This window comes from Erithacus rubecula, assembly GCF_903797595.1.
Source record: "Erithacus rubecula genome assembly, chromosome: 11".
NCBI lineage: Eukaryota > Metazoa > Chordata > Aves > Passeriformes > Muscicapidae > Erithacus > Erithacus rubecula.
The window spans coordinates 6,132,139-6,154,709 of record NC_136663.1 but is presented as its reverse complement, the minus strand read 5'-3'; the positions used below and the strand labels follow the sequence as shown (position 1 = coordinate 6,154,709).

General features: G+C 44.6%; 1 protein-coding gene across 4 annotated transcripts in view; it reads right to left on the bottom strand.

The window, feature by feature from the left end:
- Positions 1-22,571, bottom strand: part of LOC306806614 (calcium-activated potassium channel subunit beta-2) — a 127,548-nt gene that overhangs the window by 66,113 nt on the left and 38,864 nt on the right. The window contains exon 1 of one of the 4 annotated variants that reach the window (XM_079315526.1): positions 19,737-20,394. The exons of the other annotated variants lie outside the window; for them this stretch is intronic. The gene's annotated coding sequence lies outside the window, so the exon portion shown is untranslated. Of the gene's footprint in view, positions 1-19,736; positions 20,395-22,571 lie in introns of those variants that run through there. 4 annotated transcript variants of the gene reach the window in all.

Sequence of the window (22,571 nt, the reverse complement as noted above, 5' to 3'; positions counted from 1 at the left end):
CTTCTGGAAATAAAGCTCACCCACTCAGGAAAATCAATGCAGGCTGCTGGGCACTGCTGTGCCAGGTCTGTAGAATATTTTTACTGTCTTAACATCATTTCTGGGAGGTCTAAAACTGTGTTAAAAACCTCTTTGGCCTCATAGTCTTATCAGAAATCCCCCTTGGACACTGTGGTCACTGTGACTGCCCAATACATTTTTGCATCTGCTTGATTAGTGTGTTGCTACACACTGATGTTGTGGATTGCTGAAGTAATCAAGGAAAAGAAGTGCAATGGAAAGATATCCCAACAGTCCTGAAGAGGACAGGGAGGAAATTTGGGTAAAAAATCCTGATATTGGAAGGGGAAATCAAACACCCAGCATTGCTGTCAGCCTTTTAATGGAAAGCAGCTCAATCACTGGCAGAATCAATCCCTATAGACTGAGCCCATGGCTATTATCAACTTTTCCTATGTCCTTGCTGCTTGTAAATTTAACTTCACCTCTCAAAAATTTTAAATGAAAGGCACAGCAACACTACAGAGAAAGGAAGCAAAATGCTTCCCTAACACACTGCTCTTTGAACACACCTCTTTTCTGTATGAAACAGTTTCTGCCTGCTGCGTATGCTTGAATTTGTACCCCCTTTGCTCTGCTGAGGTTGAGAGCAATCCCAGTGTGATACACCTGGAGTACCTGTCTGCCCTCCCACAGTCACAAAATCCATTTGAAAGACTGTTCTCAGGAGAGCCAAGCCCCTTGCACACAGCTGTGGGTCTCTCTAGCAGAACAGCATCTATTAAATGGTAATCATCTCAGAAGTGTTGCAGGGTAATTCTTCCTCTGCTGCTCTCTCCAGTGCTCCTGCCCTCTGGAGCTGTGTGGGAGTGGGGCTCGAGTGCTTTCAGTCTGCTGCTGATCCACCTGCAGAGATTTGGAAAGCAAGGTGGCCAAGTGCCTGTCAGCCCTCTGGCTGGCACTTCCAGAGAGCTTTGGGGCTGTGCTGCTCCTCTGCCCCTCCCTGTGACAGGACCAGTGGACAGAACAAGAGGAAAGGAGCACCAGTGACCACTCCAAAGCTGCCAGGGCAGTGGCTGAGTGTGGCTGGCTCAGATGCTGGCAGGAGATAGCCTGGAGCTGGGGTAAGAAATGGCACAAAACCTCTCCAAATTCGGCTGTGGGCACACAGGGAGTATTTTTAGCTCTCCTCAGCACTTAGGTGTTAATCTCACAGCCCTGCAGTGTGTTTGCCCTGAGCACGGGCACCACGCCAGAGACTGGAGCCACTGGATGTGGCAGCAACAGGAGCATCCTGTGCCAAAACACCTCCTAGGACTGGGTTAATGGAACTCTGATCAAATGCTTGCTCAGTTTAACAGAAAAAACCCAGAAATGTCAACATGTGCTGGCAGCTGAAAGCCTTCCTGTGACTGTGTAGTGACTGCAGTTGTGCAGAAAGTGACAAACTGAGGGTGTCTCAGCATTCATGGGAACACATGCACATACATTATTATTGGATATTATAATATAAATTATCACCTTTTGTATACATCCCCATTGCACTGCAACCTTTCCTAGTGCTGCTCATACCATGTAAGGAGCAGCAAGGGAGCTGGTGCCTCACACAGCTTTCCAAAGGATAAAAGTGCAGCATTATTGTGGCAGCATTTGTTGTCCCTGTGCCTGGAGCACATCCAGAGCCATCCACCCCACACCTGGGAGATGAGCAGAGCTGATCTGACACTGCATCTGCCTCCTCTGTCCAAAGCTCCCATAAACACAAACAATTCACACCAACAGCTGTGGAAACTGGATCTTACAAGCCTTGCTGCCACATATATTTTAATCTTTGCTTAAAGAAGAGAGAACACAAGTCTGGAGACTTCTATCTCTAGAGACAGATAAAAGATCCTACCTTTGATGCACAGTTGCCATAGTAAAACCAAACCAAACTTGTTTCCTGCAAAGGGTGTGAAAAGGTAAAAGTTTGAACTTAGACCAAGTGAGTTCATTATAGCAAAGAAAATAATAGAGGTAAGAGCTGCAGGGAAGGAGAAGACTCCTTCAGATAGTCTCACTTGATCTGTGATGAAATAAGGAGTCATTGAAAAAGGTTTTAATGTGTTTCAATTATCTTGCTTTCAGCAGAACTGGCCAAAGTCTGAAACCACAAGGTTTCAGTAGGAATGTGATCATGATGGAGAAGGGGCTCAAAAACATAAACAAGGGAAACTGAATCTGATATGGGCAGTTTGCTTGAGGTTGTTTTTAAAAAGCAGAATTTCTCTCCAAATCCTGCCTGTCTTAGTCTGTCAAGAAGATATATCTGTGTGTACAGGATGTGCTCAACACCAGCATGATATATCACTGATGAATAATGGACTTTGTAGATGGATACCTGCAGCCTTAACACATAAACAAACCCTCTTTCCATAGTCCCCTGCTACCTGTTGCAACCTAAAGAGCAAAAATATGTCAGGGAATACTAACAGCTTTTTTCCAGCATGTTGTCTTCAAATGCATAATTAGTACCAAGTCATGACACTACAGAAGCTTGCAAAAATTGTGACTGGTGATCAGAAAGCAGTGTTTGCCAGACAGAAAGGAGATTTCTCCCTGGCTTTGTAGCCCCAGTTGAGTTAATTTAGCTGACCATATAGGTGCTGCAGCACCTCATGGCTCCCCAGGTGCTTACAGAAGCTCTCCCTGTTGCTCTCTGGACCAGTTCTCATGGCTAGTTTGATCCCAGCAATATTTTGCAAGCCCTTGAGGAGTTTGCAAAGTGAAATTGCCCCATACCCAGGCAGGAAAGCTGCTTGCCTCCCCTGCTTGGCAATGGGAGCACAGGGGTGCAGAAATGGAGCTGTGAGGACACTTCATGTGAAAAGCAAAACAGAACCCATCCTCAGATCTTTTTCCTGTATGAATGCAATTTTATGCAGTTTTTCTATCTGTCACAATATACAAATGAACCCATCCTCTCTTTACCTGTGCCCACCAGCCTCTGAAGGTCACATGCCACTCACAGTGATTACAAGGTCACTTCATCCAGCATGGGCAGATCCTGGGGCTTTTACTCAGATTTTTGTCTTTTTGTTATTTCACAGCAAAGATCTCCTTTAGATGAGCCATCTGTAATTATAGCTGAGCTATGTTTACAGCATTCCCCCAGAAACTTGTTTCCACAGCCCTGGTTTTGCCTTTCCTGGCTCAAAACCTCATTTTGCCTTGGAGGAGCTCAAAGGAGGCCAAGGTGAGATGCTGTGATCTGACCTGACTCCAGCTGAACTCAGTGAAACTTTTCTTCCTATCATCCTTTTCATTTAACATGCAGCAGGGTTTTCCACGTGGGGATGATGTTTGCAGTGCTGCTGTGGTGTGGTGAATAAACCCAAGCCCTCTATGACTATGGAAAATAAATTTATCACAGTAAATAATAAATTTATCACAGTGAACTCGCTGTGCAGGGCAGGGGTAGCTGTGGGATGTTGTAAAAAGGCACCAAATACAAGAACCAGGAGGGAAGAATAATAACCAAGAAACTCTGCATGTACATTGGAGGTTTCTGATCAAAAGCAAGGCATTTTTTAGATTATGGAAATTTATGAACAGTATCTGGGGAATTGTAACTGGTACAAGTGAAAGGAGCTTGTCCTCCCCTCCCTGCAATTTGTCAGTCTCTGACTTCTCACCTCCTGGCTGCACATCTGAAAACTGGGCTTTTATCTGAGGAAATGAAATTTAGCACAAAATATATTTTAAGAAGTGTTCTGATGCCTGAGACTGGGGGAAAAACATTACAGCTGCAGTATTTAATATAATTTAAAAGCTGATTACTCTGCTTGTGGAATAAGTACTTTTCATAAGGCCTTCTACTACATCTGGTATGCACCCTAATTTGTATTAATGGCTCCTAAGGAGCCATCATAGTTTATCAAGAAAGTAATATGCATTTTAAAAGCATTCAAATAAAGATTTACATGATAAACCTTAATAACTCCGGAATGCATTATTAGCTAACATATACTCCCAGAAGCAGTCACTTATTTCTAGCAAATTAGATAATTCAAGAAACCATGAAAAACTTCAGGTCAGAACTAAGCTCTTGCTTGGCCACTCTCTAGGATTTATTCAAGGCATTAAAGGGCACTTTCCATCTCAGCCTTTGTATGGTAAGTGGCTATTTTGTGCATAGGAGAACTGCTGTGATTTTTTCTGAAGAAAACAACCTGTTAAGCTTTAAAGCTCATTATTTATCACAAAATGGCCTTATATCTCTGGCAATATTTCCCTGCAATTGTCCTGTCAGCCAGATGCTAAGTAAGATATCAGTATAAACCACTTTCCCAATATCTGTGAAATATGGCTGGTAGATAACAATGTTACTGAGATGATGCTTTTAAATCATGAGAAAAGCCAGGCAGTAAATTGATGGCTTCCATAAAGCCAAAGGAAAAATTAATTCTGTGGGGGAGTGGGGCTGGAAACTGCATTTACTCCAGCAAGATGAGAACAAACCAACAGTGCAAATGAAAATTCAGTAACTTAATTGTGTTAAAACTGGGACCCCTCTGATACAAAAACTTGCATGGAACAAGGAAAAAATACATCCCAGGGAATAGCTATGTGCTCCAAGTAAAAGGATTAACTGACCTTTCTCTGCTGTAGTCAAGATAATTTAACTTTAAATGTACTTCTTAGAGAAACTAGTCATGTCCTTAAAAATGAGTGATTTACACTTTTTTTTCCCCCCCACTGAGTTTTGAACTGACATTTTCATGCTGTCAACTCCATTTTCTGACTATTCAGTATTTGCAATTATTCTTGTGGGGACAGCACTAGGGACTCATTTTGTGCTCCTTGCTGCTCAGCTCCATGATGCTGGCTGGGCAGAAGGGCTGCTGCCCAAAAAAGAGGAAATATTTAACTGCCCAGACCCATCTTCTACATCTGTGTTGTATGTACTGACATGGCACTGCCTAAAAGTGGGGTGTGGGTTTTTTTGGTCCTTAGACTTTGCTGTGGGTTTGTGCCCTGTGCTTTTCTCTGAAACTTTGAAGGGACTGCAACTATTTGTGTATTCCACTGCTAGCTGGGATTAATGACAGCAAAATAACAGGTCTTAAGTGCACTACATATTTTAGATATTTAGGTGCTGGGGAGTCTTAGCTGGAGCAAACTCTGATAGTGAACAGCTGGCAAGGCAAATTGTTCTGAAAGATTAAAGGCCTAAACTTATCTTGAGTAGCACTATAAATGTGCACCTGCCTTGGTGGGGCATGTGCTGCTAAAGATCACTCACTGTGGTCAGGGGAAGGACATAATGAGGGAAAATAGGATGGAAGGAGAGAGGGTAGTTCTAGTGAACTGATCTGCTTTTTACCCGTCTCTGAAGCCAAGTGAATTACAGCTGAGCAGGGCAGGAGCTGGCAGAGGTGTGGATTGCACTACCAGAAGTCACTGTCTGCTAGAGCAGAGCAATTGTGTGGCAATGGTGAGGGCAGGGCACCTCTGGCTGCTCACTGGGCTCCATCCCAGCCAGAGGAGAGCAGTGCTGGGGCCAGGCAGGGCTCAGCCTGCCCTTGCTGGCAGCACATGCTGCTCACACTTCCAACAGTGCAGGAGAGGCTGGAAAAGGCTTTGCTTGGATGGTCTGTTGTTTTTAAAAGGTTGGATAGCAGGGGCTGAAGGAGCAGGGTGTGAGGAAGGGAATCGTGCCATCTTTGCTCTCTTGAACAAAAAAGCACAGCTTTTGGGGAGCTCTGTGTATCTTGTGGGGCAGAGATAATTGAGTTGTTGCCTTTGGAGCCCCTCTGCTGAGGCTGCTTTCAGGCCAAGCTGAGTTCACTGAGAGTTTTACTGAGGGAAAGAGGCTGCCCTGGCCTGACCTGAACTTGTAACCTGTTTATAGAACAGCTGAATGTCCATGAGCAAAATTGCAAATCTGAAAAACCAGGCTGTCCCCAGATAACACCCAGCTTTGTTTCATGCCAGGGAGTGGAAGGGAAAAGGTTTGGGAAGTGCTGCACTCTCTGAGATCTGGTGGCTGGGAGCTGTCCTGACTCCCCTGGACAGGGTGTCCCTCAACCACCTCAATCCTTGCCTCATTTTCCCTTTCATTTTACATCTGTAGGTCTCTCATGAGGCACCTAAGGGAAATCATGCTCATGGTGTTGGCCATGCCCTTCTTCTTGTCCAGTGAACTCCCTCACAGCCTGGGCTTGGGGTGGAGGAAACCTCCTGGTGAGACCATGGAGGCAGCAGAGAGGGGCAAAGCATCACCTGGAGATTTGGAGAGAGCTGGAGAGGGAGTGGAATGACAGGTGAGGGCAATGTGGGGCTGACTCCCACCCTGGGGGCTTTTTCATCAGTGCAGGAAGGGGAAATGATCCTCCCATAGATACCTCTCTGTCAAACAAGCCACTCAAGACAGGGAAACACAGAGTCTGGACTCATGGTCCCCTTCCTTCCCGAGTGTCTCACTAATAGCAGCCTGGGATGGATTTCCAGCTGGGTTAATTACCTCTAATTGCCTGCAGCTTTCTGGCCAGCCTCCCCTCTCCCCAGGAGGTGCTGGCCCCACTGGGAACAGCTGTGGTTTGGTGCCCAAGGAGCTGCTGCCTGTGGCCAGACACCAGCTACACACCTCCCCTGCTCAGCCCTGAATGCTTGGGGCATCCTTCTAAACTCAGATACTTGGGGGAAAACAAATGTTTTTGTTCTCACTAGTTTGATAAAAACTTTAGAAATGTGCATATAAGAATAGTGGGTTTTCCACATGGGTTTGTTGTCACAGATTTCCTTCAGCTGCTTGATGCAAGTTCATCCCCACTGCAGCATTGTGTAGTTTCTGGGGCTAGAATGGGAAAAGATTACCCTTGAAAAGAGAGTTCAAATATTCCTGTAAGGACACAACAAAGTTTTCCTTTTCTTCCTTCCCCAAACCTATGCTTTATTTCGTGTACTTAGGAAAAAAAAAAAAAAAAAAAAAGCAAGCTGATTAAGAGGTTTAGGTGCATTTGGTATCTGTTTATGCAAAATCCAGGGCTTAGTTGTGATGAGATAAAAGCAAATCTGGCTTTATTGTTTCTCTTCCACGTTTAAGTGATCACAGAAAGAGCAGCCATAGCCCAACTGCTCAAACACACAATTTTCACGTTTGGCTGTTGTTTGTATTAGGGTTAAGTCAGACTTTGAAATGAATTTTCTGCAAATTTGTTTGTATAAAGTTGGGCACAATGCAATTCAAAGCTTGGCATGGCAACAGCGAAGGGGAAGCAGTTCAGAAATCCAGGGAAACAAGGCTGGCAGCATTTCAGTGTTATTTACCTTCCTCTACAATCTCACTTGGGAATACTGGGACTAGTCAAAAATATGTGTGCTCCTCTCCATTCTCCCCCTTCATTAACCTGGTACTCATTAACAGATGAACCTCTGGGTTTCAGGTGATCCTCTCCTGTCCATCACAAAGAATTGTGCTAATTAAGCACTGAATGGTTCAGATGGGATGGACACGTCTGCGAGCCACGAGAGCGCTCGGAGTAATAACATTTAGCACTAACAAATTAAATTCTGCAACTCCATAAAAATTCATGCTTCAAGGCTTAAAGTTAATCTCTGTCAGGGTGAAGCCACTGTTGGCATAGATTATCCTGTGTTTACCAATTAAGGAATTTCTTGTGGCTTCCTCAGAAGGCTGTTGCTCTGAAGGCAGGATTGCATCCAGGCACAGCATTTGCCTTACTTGGGTGGCAGCTCTTACACCAGGTGCACTGAGCCAGGAGAACAAAGCAAAAGTGGGCACAATTCTGTGAATATAGGGGGGTTTGGTCATTGTGCTGTGGTTTGGGAGGCTGCTAACTTTTTTTTTAGACTTTTCTTGTGATTTTGTTCATCTGCTTTCAAATAAGAAAATGCAATTCCTCTTTTGACACCTTTTCAGTTGAAACACACACCTTTTATTGAGGAGGGGTCAGTTTTTGCTGTGGGGTGGTACAATCAGTGCCTGGCGTTGTGGAACATTGAATTTGAGGATTTTCATTTTTAGCTATGATGCTGCTGCCATTCTTGATGATAAGGATGACAGCTGTAGCTTTGCTTTTTCTGAAGTTTATGGGTTTTAGCATTTGTTTTTATGTTTCATTTTCTTACAGTAAAAACTACTTTTCACATATAACAGCCTGTTAGTTTGATTTTTCAATTGTGAGGATAGATAGTAAATACAACCACGAGTTAGCAGAAGGTGAAGCAATTTGACAATATCTCTAGAATCTGAATGAAGAAAAGAGGGTTAATTTATGACAAAACACTACTTTTGCAACACATATTCTGTCTTATTCACACAGATTTAGTGACAGGGATACCACAGCACAAGACACATCTGAAATCTCAGGAGCTGGGGAGATGCTGTCATATAATTTGTAGCTGTTTTTTCATGTCTGGCAATAAAATAAGTTATAGATGAAAAAGATGAGTTAGAGAGGGAAAGGAACTCTGTTTGGATAAGCAATGTTTCCTAGTTATGTGCACATGAAAGACAGAAATAGAATATATGAAAAAACACATAAGAAGAAATAGGAAAAAAGTGCTGTCCTGGGAAATGAGAGCTTGAGAATCTGAAAGGCAGTCACTGCTTCAGAGAGGGAAGGTTTGTTTCTGCAGTTACTATGAAACCTCATGAATGAAAATGTCATTCTGCTGTATTTGTGCTATTATACTCTGCAATTTACTGGCAGGTAACAAGCTCTTTGGAAGAAAAGCTGATGGTCCTGCTGCTGCGATTCTGTAAACACACAACCCAGAAAAAACATTGCCAGAGAGAAAGAGCCAGAAAATGGTGTGGTCTCTAATAAATTACCCCCTGCCTTTCACCTGCCTGGCCCAACCACTTTGCTGTCCCTTCTCCACCCCAGGGCATCACTTCTCACCCATCCAGCCTCTGAGAGCTGCAAAATCATCAATCAGCACCTGATACCGCAATTTGTTTGCTGCTGCTGGCCCAACCTTCCAACCTTCCATTGCTCTCTGTGCTCAACCAGAGCTCAGAAATCTGCCTCCAGGAGACTGAGGCAGCCACAGAGGAGGGGGGTGTGTGATGTTGGGGTGCTGGGGTCTGTGCACCCCTTTTTCACACTGGATTTTGGCCCAGCACATTCTTGGGCTGCATGCTGCACTCGTGTGCAACCTCCTAAATGCATTTAATTGATCTTTATGGACACATGTTTGTCTTCCACCTGGCTCAACACGAGGCTTTAATTGGCTAGCATGTCACCCACATTAATAATAAATATGGCAATTAGCTAAAATTGTACTTGTTATGTGGGTACTCCTCTGTGTCATGTATCATGCATGAAGGCACAGAGCTGCTGTATGACCCCATGAGCTGAGCACAGGCACACATCCAGAGCTGGGGATGGGCTCCTGTGCCTGCAGCAGTTAAGGATGCCAATGTTCCATCCCAAAAAATAGAGACTTTGGATATTAGGTGACACCTACAAAACAGGTTTGTGTGAGGCCATTTGCAACTGTGAAATCCCTTTAACAAAAAATCACTTGCCCACATCTCTGTTTTCTAGTCTGCAGGGAAGGTGTGAAGACTGTTAGTTGTTTTGTAGGCTGGGAATGAAAGACCAGTGCCCCTGTTCTCAGTTTTGTTCCCAGGGAGCTCTGAAGGCATTCTTGATGATGAGCAGCTTTGAAAAATGTAACCCTTAATTTTGGCAACTCTTTGAAGATAAAATGTTTTTATTGTTGATGTTTCCAGCTTCCAACAGATCTTAAATTTGTGATATTTTATTTCTGTGTCCTACCAGTCAGAATAAGACATGGCCACAACCACCTTGTAGTAAATAGAAGAAAAGCAAGTGGCTTTCTCACGCCTCTGATGAAATACTTGTGTTGAATTTTGTATCATCTTTGTGTTGTTTTTTGTTCATCTTTAGCTGACAAACAGGATTAAAATTCTATTTATGCTCAGTCTCTGGCTATTGTTGACACTGTCCTGTATAATCCTTTCTGTTGGGTTATCAAACTCCATCACAACAATAGTCAGGGTTTATTCCCCCATCACTGAGAGGTGCTTTTCATATTCTAATCCTTTTGGGGTAAGGTGATTTGACACCTAATATTTCAAGACAGAATCTATTATGAAAGCAAAATTAGGCAACAACATTTATTCTCTAATTTCCTTTATAAACTCCAACTTATCTTGGCACACTTCACTTTTGTATCGCTGACTTATGCATAAGAGATGAAAGCTCACTGTAAAATATGTTAAAATCATTAAAGATGCTGTCACAGGTGACTGTGATATTTATTCATGTGTATCTGGGGGCTTCTAAGGCTGATGATGGGGTTCAATAGAAATTACAGAGTGGGAGGTTTTTTTAGTATTAACAGTTGTTAAGTGTGTCAAAGCTGGTGAAGTCAGAGGAGCTTTACAAAGACAAATGCACAAGAAGCATGACAGCTGGTGAAATTCATTGATGAATTCTAGTAAGATTGATTGGAGAGAATCACCTCAACTTCTTATGTGTTGGCAGATTTTAAATTAATTATATTTTAACTGCTTTGGAAACAGACCTGAGAACAAATTTGTGGAGCCCGACGTAAGTGGCGGTTCAATAAATGAAAGATGTATAGAAAAGTAATCATCATTTTAGCTGTGTACAGAATGAAAAAGAAATCAAACACTGAAAATATTATTACAGTGCCATTAGCATAAATCAATTGCATGCTTTATCCTCAGAATCTTTTTTCATTTCTGGTCATCCTATCTCATAAAGTCTTAAATGGTTATAAAAGGAGTGCAGAGATTGACAGTAAAAATGATTAGAGACGTGTAAAGATTTTTGTAAGAGGGGAGGCAACGGCTTGGAACTGCTTAGACAAAAGCTTTAGCTGCACTAGGAGATTTGAGCAGCTCAGCAGGACCAGGACAGGCTGGAGGTGCTGAACGTGGTCCCTTTATCACCTTGCTCACCTCCACCCTAACCCTCAGGGCTCCTGAATCTATAAACTCCAAGGATTTTAATCCAAGAGCTGAGAGGCAGCTCCTGCTCCAGCTGTGGGTCACACTGTCCTCTGGGACAGGCCAAAAACCACAGCTCAGCCAGGGCTCTGCCTGAGAGTGGAGCTCATGGAAACAGTCAAAAGGGACCAAAATGGTATTTTAAAAGGCACAGTTCTCTAAAATCCAGACTGGAGATCTCACCCTTGAGAGCTGGTTCTATCCCAACACCTCTTGGTAGAAATGAGATTTCAAGCCTGTCCTGGCCCAGGTTCCCTGTTTGGAATGTCCAGCACAGTGTACCAGCTGGCTCTGGGGATTTTCACTCCCTGTCCCCTCCAGCACCAACTGCTAAAATCAATCTGCTGGAACTTCTGTATTAGGCTAAAATATTTACCACAGGATGCAGAGCAATTGCCTAATAGGATTTCAGAAAACCCCTAGAAATTTCTGCAGGTAAAGAGACTATCTATCCATTTTATTGGGCAAGCTAAATATTTTCAAGGATATGTTATCTCATGTGTTAAGGTGTAAGTCAAACATGCAGCTAGAGCAAATGGTTCCACTCTTGGCAGGTTCTGTGCAGTTTTGTGCCATTCCTGGGAGGAATTGGGATTTCCAGACATGATGAATGGGAGCTCCCTGGGGCACACTTCTTGTGGAATTTCAGCAGAGGGGAAGGAGACCTGTCTCCCCTGTCATTGCATTTGGGGTGGGCTCAGCCCCCCCACTCCCAGAGATGCTTCTGGAACCTTTCTACCTTTCTCCTGATAAAATGGAAGAGATGAACAGTGTTTCTGAGGTGTAAATAATGTTTAACAAGTGGGCCTTGGAGTTGTAGAGGAACTCCTGCACTTATGCTATAATCATTTTGGTGGTTGATTCAGAGCCAAGTCCTGCTGGCCTGACTGAAGCAATTAGCCTGATTACTGCCAGAGGGATGCTCATGCAATTAAGGTGAGCAGTGTTTGCTCTTTATTCTGGAAACCAGTTGTCTGCATAAAAGTGGTTGACACAGTGCAGTGGTGCTGAGGCAGGAGGGTGATGGGCTCTGAGACAAACCTTCAAACCCTGGCAGAACCTGGTGTTTCACAGGAGAAGGATGGACAGATGGACATTGTCTGACACTGCTCTGAGGGGAAAGCTTAAACCTGACAGTGAGAGACATGTCCTGGTGTGTTTGCTCTGTGGGATTGCAATTGTTGTTGTTTCCACAGCTTCTCAAAAGGATGGACCTGGCTAATTAGATCTACAGTTGCCATTTATCAAAAAGAGCATCTGAAATCTTCAGTGATATTTTCCCCCCCTGTCTCCCTGCTATTTCTAAGGCACCTATCAATGTGGTGCAGAAATACCATCTGGATACCTGGCTAGTGACCAGCAGGCTGTGGTGTGTGAGGGTTTTAAATAGAGACGAGAACAGAGAGTGGAAAGGGTAAACAAACAGCATGTTTTAATGGAGAATGAAGAGGGTATGAATGAACTGAAAAGCAAAGAAGAGTGGAAAAACACCTTTTCTTCAAATTTTCACAGTGAAAGAAGCAGGGTGTGCTAAATCTTCTAGGAAGCTCCCCTAGGAATGTTTAAATGGCTTGGGAAGTGTTCCTGCAGATAAGCAGGGCTGCTGCATTGACTGGGGATGAGCACAGAACAGAGCAGGAATATCTCTGCAGAGAAAACTTCTTCCTGGCCTGCCAGGAGAGTCCCTGCACCTTGCTCTGGGTGCCAGCACTGATCTGCACTCACAGCTCAGGTGTTTTACTAAGGGCAGGCACAGCTCTGGGGTCAGGAGTTCTGACTTATCCCTGCCCCCAAATTCAAGGAAATTTAGATGCTTCATTAAATTCCAAAGAAATCAAATACACTTTACAACGTGGGAATTTGCCTTTTTGATGAATCTGAAGGGTTTGTGGATAGCCCAGTCCAAGGTTTTAGTGTGAAGCCTCTTGTGTGGCCTCAGTGATGATGAATTCACTCATATCAATAAGAGTTGACTCTCTGTGTTAGCACTGGCCCCCAGGTGGGTGCCTGTGTGTGCACAAAATAATGGCTCAGTCTGGCAGAATATCTTTGCTAAGAAAACCTCACTTGTCAATTACTGGGGATTTTCCCTGAACTCTGATGGTTCTGGAGCAGAGTTTGGGCTTCTGGTGTTATGACAGAATTTTGCAGGTTCAGTGATGGCTTTTGACAGCTCAGGTCTCAGTAGGGAAAGACTCCTCACTTGAAATCAATCAGCTTTATCACACAGCAAAAAAGAAAATTAAAACCCACCTGGAACTCAAATTTGCTTTAACAGGGGCTGCTCTCTGACTGGGCTGTTACTGCAGATCTGTCTCCACAATGAGCATATTTATGTGGGGAAGTATCAAAAGGTAGGTGCACCTAACAAAGACATTCTGTTCATGCTTAATGCACCAGATAAATTGTTTTAAAATACAGAGGGTTTTTTTGAGTTTTTAGTGAATAGGAGCATCCACATATGCATCTATGGAGAGTTTTTAAATTAATTGCTTTCAGTCATTTCCTTTCATAAAATTAGAACAATGATGGAACAGACTAGCTGTGGAGTTTGGCCATGGAAAGATTATACTAATCCACTTGAAATATAACTAAAGCAGCAAGCAAGGAGAGATAAAAGCAATTTTTTTTTCCCAAAGCATGTTTACCTGCGACAAAATCCTTCCAAATCAGCTGCACACAAAATACTGGATCATCTTAATTAAACTCAACCAAAAGAGATTTTGCTTTGGACTTTTTGAGATATTTCATATTCAGAGAGTTTGTCCTGTGATACTTTTAGCAAGATGGGGGAATGTGTGTTTCATGCAATTAATAATTAGGAGAGCAGCAATGCTTTTAAAGAGCAGAGTGACACTCAGATCAACTTGCTATAAGGAAGCAAACAAAAAGGGGGAATTTGCCAGAAGTTTTTAAAATACCCTGAGGCATCACTGAGAGCAGTTTTCAAGAGTCAGGGGACATTTAATTTGCATATTCCCAGTTAATAAAAGGCTATGGTTACAAATGAACTTCCTTTGTTTCCTCCATGGGTTATTGCTCCCTAAACCTTGAACTATATATCCTGTGCTGAAGAAATAAAAAGATGTCCTAGTTAATGTGATGCTTTCCACTCAGGCTTTCTTTCCAAAACTCTTCTTTTCCAGAGCAGCAAACTTTGCCAAACCACAGCAGCCCTCCATACAGCAGCTCCACAAAGACTGGTTTTCACAGCTGAATCAATTCTTTCCCTATCACCACCACAGCAGCTCTGGAATTGCACATAGAAGCTTAAGCCCAGCTCATCAATAACCAGATGGGCCCTGCCCATCACAGACCAGCCAGGGCAGACACTGGTGTCCCTCTCTGCCCTTCAGCCAGCCCTGGGCTGTTCCTCTCTCTGCTGTGCTCAGCCTGTGGCTGTCTGGAGCCTGTTTCTGCAGCAGCCTCGGCAGGTCGATAAGGCAGAGCAATTTAGGGGTGCTCAGCTGTGCCAGGACTGTGGCTGCTCCTTCCTCCCTGTGCTTGCTCCTTCTCTGCCCTTCTCCTGCTTTCCCTGCACCAGCTCTGGAGCTCATTGTCTCCCTCGTACACAATTTTCAGGAGGTTCTCTGGGCTTGGAGGGCCAGGAGAGTGTGGGAGGTGCAGGAGTGGGTGGTGAGATGGGAATGGGAAGGCAATAGGAGGACAAGGGGCAATGCCAGCCCTGGGGCAGCCTGGCTGATGGATTCCCTAGGCTGTCCCCCCAAAAATCCCTTTCACCCCTGAGCAAGGTCAGGAGTCAGGGTATTTGGCAGCTGCACTGAGGAGCACCTGGACACAGGTCTCCAGGAGGATTTAATATTCCTTTATTCCCCCTGACTTTGAGTTAACCATGGGCTGTGATGTTTTAAGTATCACATATTAATTAGAAGTGGTAGCAGGTCCCAAAGGGACCATACTCCAGATCTTCTCACCATTCCTAGTTTGACTTATTTCAGGTTACTACTCTGAAACATTATTTATGCACTTGGGAGCCTGACATTTATAAGGCCTAACTAAATTTGCAAATAACAAATGGCTGTCAATGAGGAGTACCACTCTGCTGAGGTGGAAAATAGCTTGCCCATGAGTACAACATAGCCAAGGATATTGGATGTTTTCTGCAGCACTTTAAGGCAGGCAATTATCCCTTCTTTGGTATCACACCTAAACAGACAGAAAGGGACAGTGCTCTCTGGATGGGTCCCACCAGGATGGCAACCTTGGAGAGATGAATCACTTTGGGCTTAAGCAGAAAGCTCCCTCTGAGCTCTGATCCTCTGGAAGTGGGGAAGTGGGACAAATGCTCTTTTGGCTCCTCTGGTCTTCAAAATTCTTCTGGCAGTGGTTGATTCAGGACAGTGCAGTGGCACAGAATGGGAGAGCACTGAATTCAGGCAAAATTGCTGGTACCTGGGGATGGCTGGGGCATCCCAACTGGCACAAGAAGAGATTACTTATGGGTAGCAGGACAGCTTTGTATTAAGAAAGAAGAAGAAGACATAATAGGAGTTTTAACAGTATCTAGGGGGAATTCAAGTTGGGATTTTATTCCAGACTACATTGAGTCAATTTTTGTGCTAGCAAAGATTCTCTGTATTTGCTCTGATTTTAGTTCCTCTAATTCTTCTCACTCTCTTACTCTCCCCAGGCAGTATCAGCCTGGTGTTACGTGTGCTCTGACAATATGAATACACGTGTGCTGCCTGTAGTGACTCTCACTGTGTGACTCACAGCACTTGCAGTTTAGGCCCACTTCTATTTTTAGAATAAAAAAAAAGGATATCTAGGATCATTGGACTTTAAAATCGTTGAAAAGGTAAAAAGGGGCCATCTGACGGGGGTGTAACTGCTGGTTGCCTTATGAAGTCTTAGCAGCCCTGTTGATTTAGCTCACACCAGACTTTCTATATAAAGTACATGGACAATAGAGCTCACTCAGTGGGAGACATGAGGTTTCCTCCTATATGACATAAGTACAGTGCAAAAATATCTCAAAAGGCAAATATATTCATGTTTTATAACCTTCTCCCCTTGATTTGTTTCTGAGTAAAAGAGCTTGGTGTTTTGACAGCTGAATTTTTTTGTGTATCTGTGAGGAAATATGTTTGACAGAAATTCTTCACCCAGCTGGTTTTGACTGCTTTTAAACCATATATTAGATGTTAGTTTTCTTCTCATCTGCCACTTTCACACTCTTCCATACCTCCTTGGTGTGTTATCAGACCCTTGCATGACAAAAACTAGTCTGTGTCACCCCCTTGCTTGGTGGCACTTTTGGTGAGCACAGGGAGGGATTGGGAGCAACACCTCCAGGGCTGAGCCTGGTAAAGCCATAGACCTTGAGGTTAGTGACCCAAATTCACTAGATTCACTGTTAAAAATTGTCCTTGTCTATTGGTGTTCCAGCTGTTCCCATTCCCACCTCCCCTGTACCTGCTCTATGTGCCACTGATCCCTCCTTCTGCCTGTCACCCTTGTTTTCCCCTCTTTCAGTGTTTTCTCCTGCACTCACTGCCTCACTGTTGCTCTTTTTCTGTCCTCCCTGCTGGCTGTCTTCATGTCACAGAATGTGCAAGACAGGCACAACAGGAGAGGTTTTAATGTGGAAAAATTAGAAATTTCCATGATGGCGTTTTTTCCTCCTGAATTGGCTGCACAAACAGTTTCCACTGGCACTGTGGAGTTACACAGGAGAGTTGGGGAGACTATGGGGACGTGACAAGGGCTGTGAGAGAAGGGCCCATGCAGGGCACGATGGATGATGCCAACTATTCATTTCAACAGAGCTGCAGGAATCCAAACACTTTTCATGAATATTCATATGAAATTGAAAGCTGTTTAACCTGGCTCTCACATCTGTCTGGTGGGAGCACTTCATTGCTTATGTGTTGCTCCTATGACTACTTGCAAGACGTGAATTTTAAACCTGACTGCTCAGAATGTGATGGAAATCCAGTATGAAACAGCACACTTGGTTGTGAAATTTGCAATTCGTTTTCTGCCAGTTAGCTGCACAAGTCATCTAATCAAGGAACACCACAGGACTGAACCAAGCAACACAGTGTGAATTTGCAAACATTTGCCATTCCCAAAAGATCTGTAAGCCAACAGTTGTTTGCTGAAGAAAGCCCTAAATAATATAAAATAAATAAATTAGAGAATTGCATGACCTCCACAGACAGTTCATAACAGAAAGGCAAGTGAGATTTGTGGCAAAAAGGGCTCATTGAGCTTCTGAAGAAAACAGGGAAATGGTTCCTCAGCACAGTGAATCAATCTGATGTAGTTTGCTTCACTATCTGCACGTTGATGGAATGATGGGAGGTTTAGAGTCACTTCTGACAGGCTCTCAGTGAATGGGTATTTGGTCAGAAGTTTTTCTAAGTGACCAATTTTTCTGGGATAGTTTTGAGAGCAGATTTAGTTTTGGATCACGGGATTTGCGTTGCGTCATATTTTACAATTGAAAATGACTGAAACATTAACCTCCTTCTGTGACACAATTTAGCATTGCATTGTTCCCTGTCTGGAGCCCAGTGTTCAGCCTCATTCCCTGAGCACCACGAGCTGTATTTCCATTGCATTGTTACCACCTAAGCCTTGTGGCACTGCCCAATTCCCAGAGATGCTGGGGATTTGCCCAAGTCCCCCAAAGAAACCTGGGCACAAGTTGAATGCATTCTCCCACCTTCTCATGGTTTTATCCCTTCAGGCCCTTCTCTCAGAGAGGCACTGAAGTAAAAAAAGTAAAATTGTCTAAGCTTCTGGACAAAAGGGAGATGGAAAGAAAATCCATATACTTGATTTCGGCATGTATTGCTCATTTCTGGCACAGATTTCATATCCCTGCCTAACAACTCTTTGATCCATATTGCAAACTGCTGCAACAATTTCTTTGGAAGAAAGTTTTCACTGTTATCTTTATGTACTCAGTAGAGTACATAACACGGGTTGAAATTATTTGCCCCCAAATTTGCAATGCAAAGTAATGCAGTTAACTGAAAAGTTCTTGCTTGGATCAAATGGGGAATATTTATGTTTCTTAAAAGCAATTCTTGCCATTCCTGATCCAATATTTCTTCTTTTTGGCACAACCAGTATTCACTTAGACTGAATGCATTTAGCACTCTTGTTGTTAAATTGTCATTGGTATTTTGTTTTTAAGTGAATTGTATCACAACCTATTCATTGGTATTTTGTTTTTAAGTGAATTGTATCACAACCTATTTACAATGCAGCATAACACACTGAAGTTCTCCTTAAAGAGAACATTAGTTAGGATGAGTAAATTCAAATTACTTGGTAAGTCCTTGCATGTAGGAATTCTTTTTCTGATGAAGATTTAATGAAAACAATCAGTCTAACAGAATTCTCGAAGTTGTGAGCTTTTGACAACAGTATTGTAAAGCATACTTAGTGACATCCACATTAAAGTAGATTTAAAATGGTATCATAACCTTAATTTTAACATTTAGCACAGCAAGTGACTCCATACCTCTTGCTGCAAGATATGACTCTCAGCTTCTTTAAGTGCATTTTTAATGGGTCCTGTGAGAAGCATTTCCACAGGCAGAACATTTTATTGTTACTAAATACCACTCACTCTGAAGTCTCTCTGTTGTTTGGAAATGAAACTTTAATGAACAAGTTGGAACAATTCATCAACCCAGGGAACATCACACTCAGATCAAGCACACCAAATGATAAGGGCTCTGCATATGCATGGAAATATGATTTTCATTCATTATGTTCCTGCTGTTCATCCTGGTTAGGGTCACTCTCCCAAAAACAGGGACTCCCAGCCCAGCCGTGCCCAGGACCTTGTGCAAACCCCTCTGCCCTGCCTGTCCATACAGACCTGACTCTGATGTTTGGACATTTTCCTGCCTAGTGATGCTAAATAGGCACGTCATAAAAAAGTACATGAGGCTTCTAACTTTTCCTATCACCTCTTGGGCTCCTGGCTGGGGAGGATCAAGGTTTTTCAAGGGGAAGCCTTCCTGTTATCCTGAGTGTTCATTCTACCCCCAGCCCTTGCTCACAGTCCCTTCAGCATCCACCTAAACATCGTGTGCATCCTTCCCCACGCTGGGTTCTCAGGGGAGGAGGGTGTCATGGGGCTGGCAGTGACACGGGAGGAAATCGTGCCTTTTTCTGTCTGAAACTACATTTCTTGTCCAGCAGAACAATGCCAACAGTGCAGAGAAAGCTTTGATTATGCAAAATGGATGGACACATCACGCCTTCTTTTGCCATAGGTTATAACCTAAGGAGTCTCTCACCCGGAAAATTCCTCCCACCACCTTCCCCCGCGAATGTTCTCCCCCTTTCAAATGACATCGTTGGCACTTCAGACACATTTTACACATTAAAAGCATGTCTCCCTCAGTTTACAGGCTCCACAGCTTTCCTCTTCCCCTTTTATTTTAGGGCAGCTTCCCCCTCTCCCCTCTCCCGTCTCAGAAAGAGCCCGGCTGGCTCGGTAGGAAAGGAGCAAAGTGTTTTCTCGTATGACCTCTAAGTATTTCACTCCGAGGGAAGAACTGCGTGGAATGCCCCCTCCGCAGGCAGCGAGGTTAGAGCCAGGCTGTCCTGGAGGCATTTCTGCCATAAAACCCAGGGCTGTCCCCAAATTCCCACCCCGGCTGCCCCATGCCAGCGCCCCCTCCCAGGCAGCGGCAGCGGCACCGAGCAGCAACAGCTCCCTTTGTTCCCATCCTACCTCCGAGAGCTTCACATCTTCCTCCGAGGCGAAGCCCAGATATCAACAAACACAGATCCAGCGGAATCCTCCGGAGTGCCGCCGCTTGCTAAGCGCTGTCATCGTTCCCTGCCGCTGCCGAAACCTTTTCGGACCATTAATGTCACAGCCCCTGCTAACTCATCGCTTAGTACTCGCTGCTCAAAATGTCCGAAATAGTTTGGAGGGATGATAGGAATGACAGGCACACTAGACAGCCATGCTTGAAATTAGTTTTCTCAGCTGACTTAAGGCTGTTTCGTGGTGCTTTTAGGCATGCACTCCGTAGGGTTTATTAACCTAGGCTAGACCTGCCATTCCCGCTTTTGTTCAGGGCTGTAATAGGATGGCTGCTCGGAATGCAGCGCTAGCTCTCACTCCATTCATCCCTCCGTGGTTCTTAAACCTCCCTGCGAGCGGAAACAGCTTCAGTCATCCTTAAACTTACTGAGGCTGCTGTTTCTGCAGAGCAGGCTTTCACACATTGTTTTGAAAGTAACGAGAAAATCCCAGCCGGGGATGGAAGGAGCCGCGGCTGATGCGAGCGGCGAGAGGAGCAGCAGCATCCGCCCCCGCCGCAGGCTGGGGCTGGCGCAGGGCTCGGTGCGAGGAGGGATCGGAAGCTGAAAGTTCTTCAAACTCCGTGAGGCAGCTGTGGCACAAAGAGAACGAGGGGGATGGAGGGACCGTGCTCTGCTTTGTGCGCACAGAGTCACAGATGTACACTGTGCTTCTCAAATGGCAAAATAGTGTTTGCAGATGGCGGGGACTCGCAGTCTGAATTTCTGAGTAAGCAGCACCTGGGATGAGGTGGGCAGAAGAAATGAGACCGAAGCACAGCATTCGAGGTGCCTCGATGTGGGGAAGAGAGGTGCTGAGGGATGCTACAGGACGCTGCTGTTTTCAGTGAAGCTCTGCTAATCACCAAATCCCAGCTCAGAGATATTTGTGCTCTGCTGAGGTCTTGGAGTCTCTTCCTGGTGGTCAGTTCAGGACCAGCCCAGGTCAAGATGCAGAAAGGCTTGTTAACATCTGCTATCGCTGGTGTTGCTGATCTCAGTGTGGTCCCTAGTGGACAAAAGTGAGAGCCACCAGCACAGCCGTGTCTCTGCCAGCAGCAGTGGCACACACGGGCTGGGGGACTGGAGAGGCACCCTGGAGCCAAGGCAGGCTGGGGCAGAGCAAGTGGGGACTTAGTTCTTTTGCTGCTTGTTCCACTCCTGCCGGTTTTTTTTAGTACCACCTGGTTCACAACTCTTTGCTCTAAATGAAAATACCATTCAGGAGACATCCCAGAAATGAATGGTGTTGGGAGAGACTAAGGAGGAAAGTAGATCACAGCAAACCCCAGCTATGGCTGCCTCACACCCTGGGAAGGAAAGGGTTAGGAGGTTAGGATAGCACTAATGGCAGATTTGCTTCACCAAACTGCAAATCAGTGTTTGTGCACAGCATGGGCCACTGCTCCCTCCTCCTTCTGCATTGGCCTTCACTGAAACTGAGTGACAGCAAGCTTGTGCAAGCCAGCCATAGATGGGGACATCTGGAGAGACCATGAGCATGGTGCTTGCTTCTGAATCAGTGCTGCTCCTAACAGAGCTGCCTTTGCTCTCTGTGCTTCCCTGTGCCACACTTGCTGTTGCTCTTGGACATTCTCCCTTTCCCTCTTTAGCCACTGCTCCTTACACAGTCAGTGGGTTGGAGGGGGGGCTCAAGGCTCCAGTTTTGTTTCTCAGTTTACAGTGGGGTATTATTAGCACATCAAGCTTCTCCCAGAACTGGTGGCAGCAAAGGGGATTTTTAATTTTGTGGGCAGGAATTTCAAGGTGGGCAGCTACATGCTGAACTGATAGCAGGGCTGACTGAACAATACCTGCTTTCTAAATAATTTAAAGAAAAATTTTTTTCATGTCACCTGTCTTGCATCTTTCATGTGCCCTTCATTCACCTTAAGGCAGAAAAAGAAAAGGGAAAAAAATAAAAGTTCTCATTGTCCCAAGAAATAAATTTCTGTTTCAGTACGGGTCTCACTGTGCCATTGATTTGTAAGTGGGATGACACAGCAGCTCAAGGGACATAAGATTCTGGTTGGAGACAACCAGGTCTAGGAGTCCTGACTGATGATGATCTTCTGAGAGCTTTCAGTGCTGAACTGGACACAATGTTCAATGCCAGGTTAAAGCAGGTGGCAGGTGCCACCCATGCTCACAGCTCCCCAGTTGTGTATGCTGATTATAGAAGACTCATAAAAAGCTCCCCCAGCTCCCCTTCCTCCAGGGATCTTTCTGCCAGGGGGATCCCAAGGGCCTCAGTCCTTCACAGCAAGTTAAAGCCACTCAGATTTGGGGTCAGCAGGTGACAGCTGCCTGGAAGAGCAGCACGACTGAATGGAGAGGAGAGGTTCTTACATTGGGCAGTAATTGAAGGGGAGAATAAACTGTTCAAGGTGTGCAGAGTAGACAGGGAATGACCAGAAAGATCTCCTGGGGCTGATCAGTTATCATGGTTCAGTCTTAGGGAGAGATTCCACCATACTCCCCCTTTCCTCACAGGTATTCCAATTTTCTGTCCTGGACTGTATGAATGTTGCACAGTAGGACAGTCCAGGAAAGCAGAGGGCTCACATGGGCTTTCACTCTGCATTCCATCAGGAAAATCCTATTCTGTAGGAGGGGAAATTGCTGCTCAGCTGTACAGCAGTGGACCTTATTTGAGAAAACCCTTTGCCTGCAAAGGAGTTGCAACAATTTAAAATGCATTTGTTGGTTTCTGACCAGCACGTACTTAGGAAATGGCCAAGGAGGATGAAGGACAGGA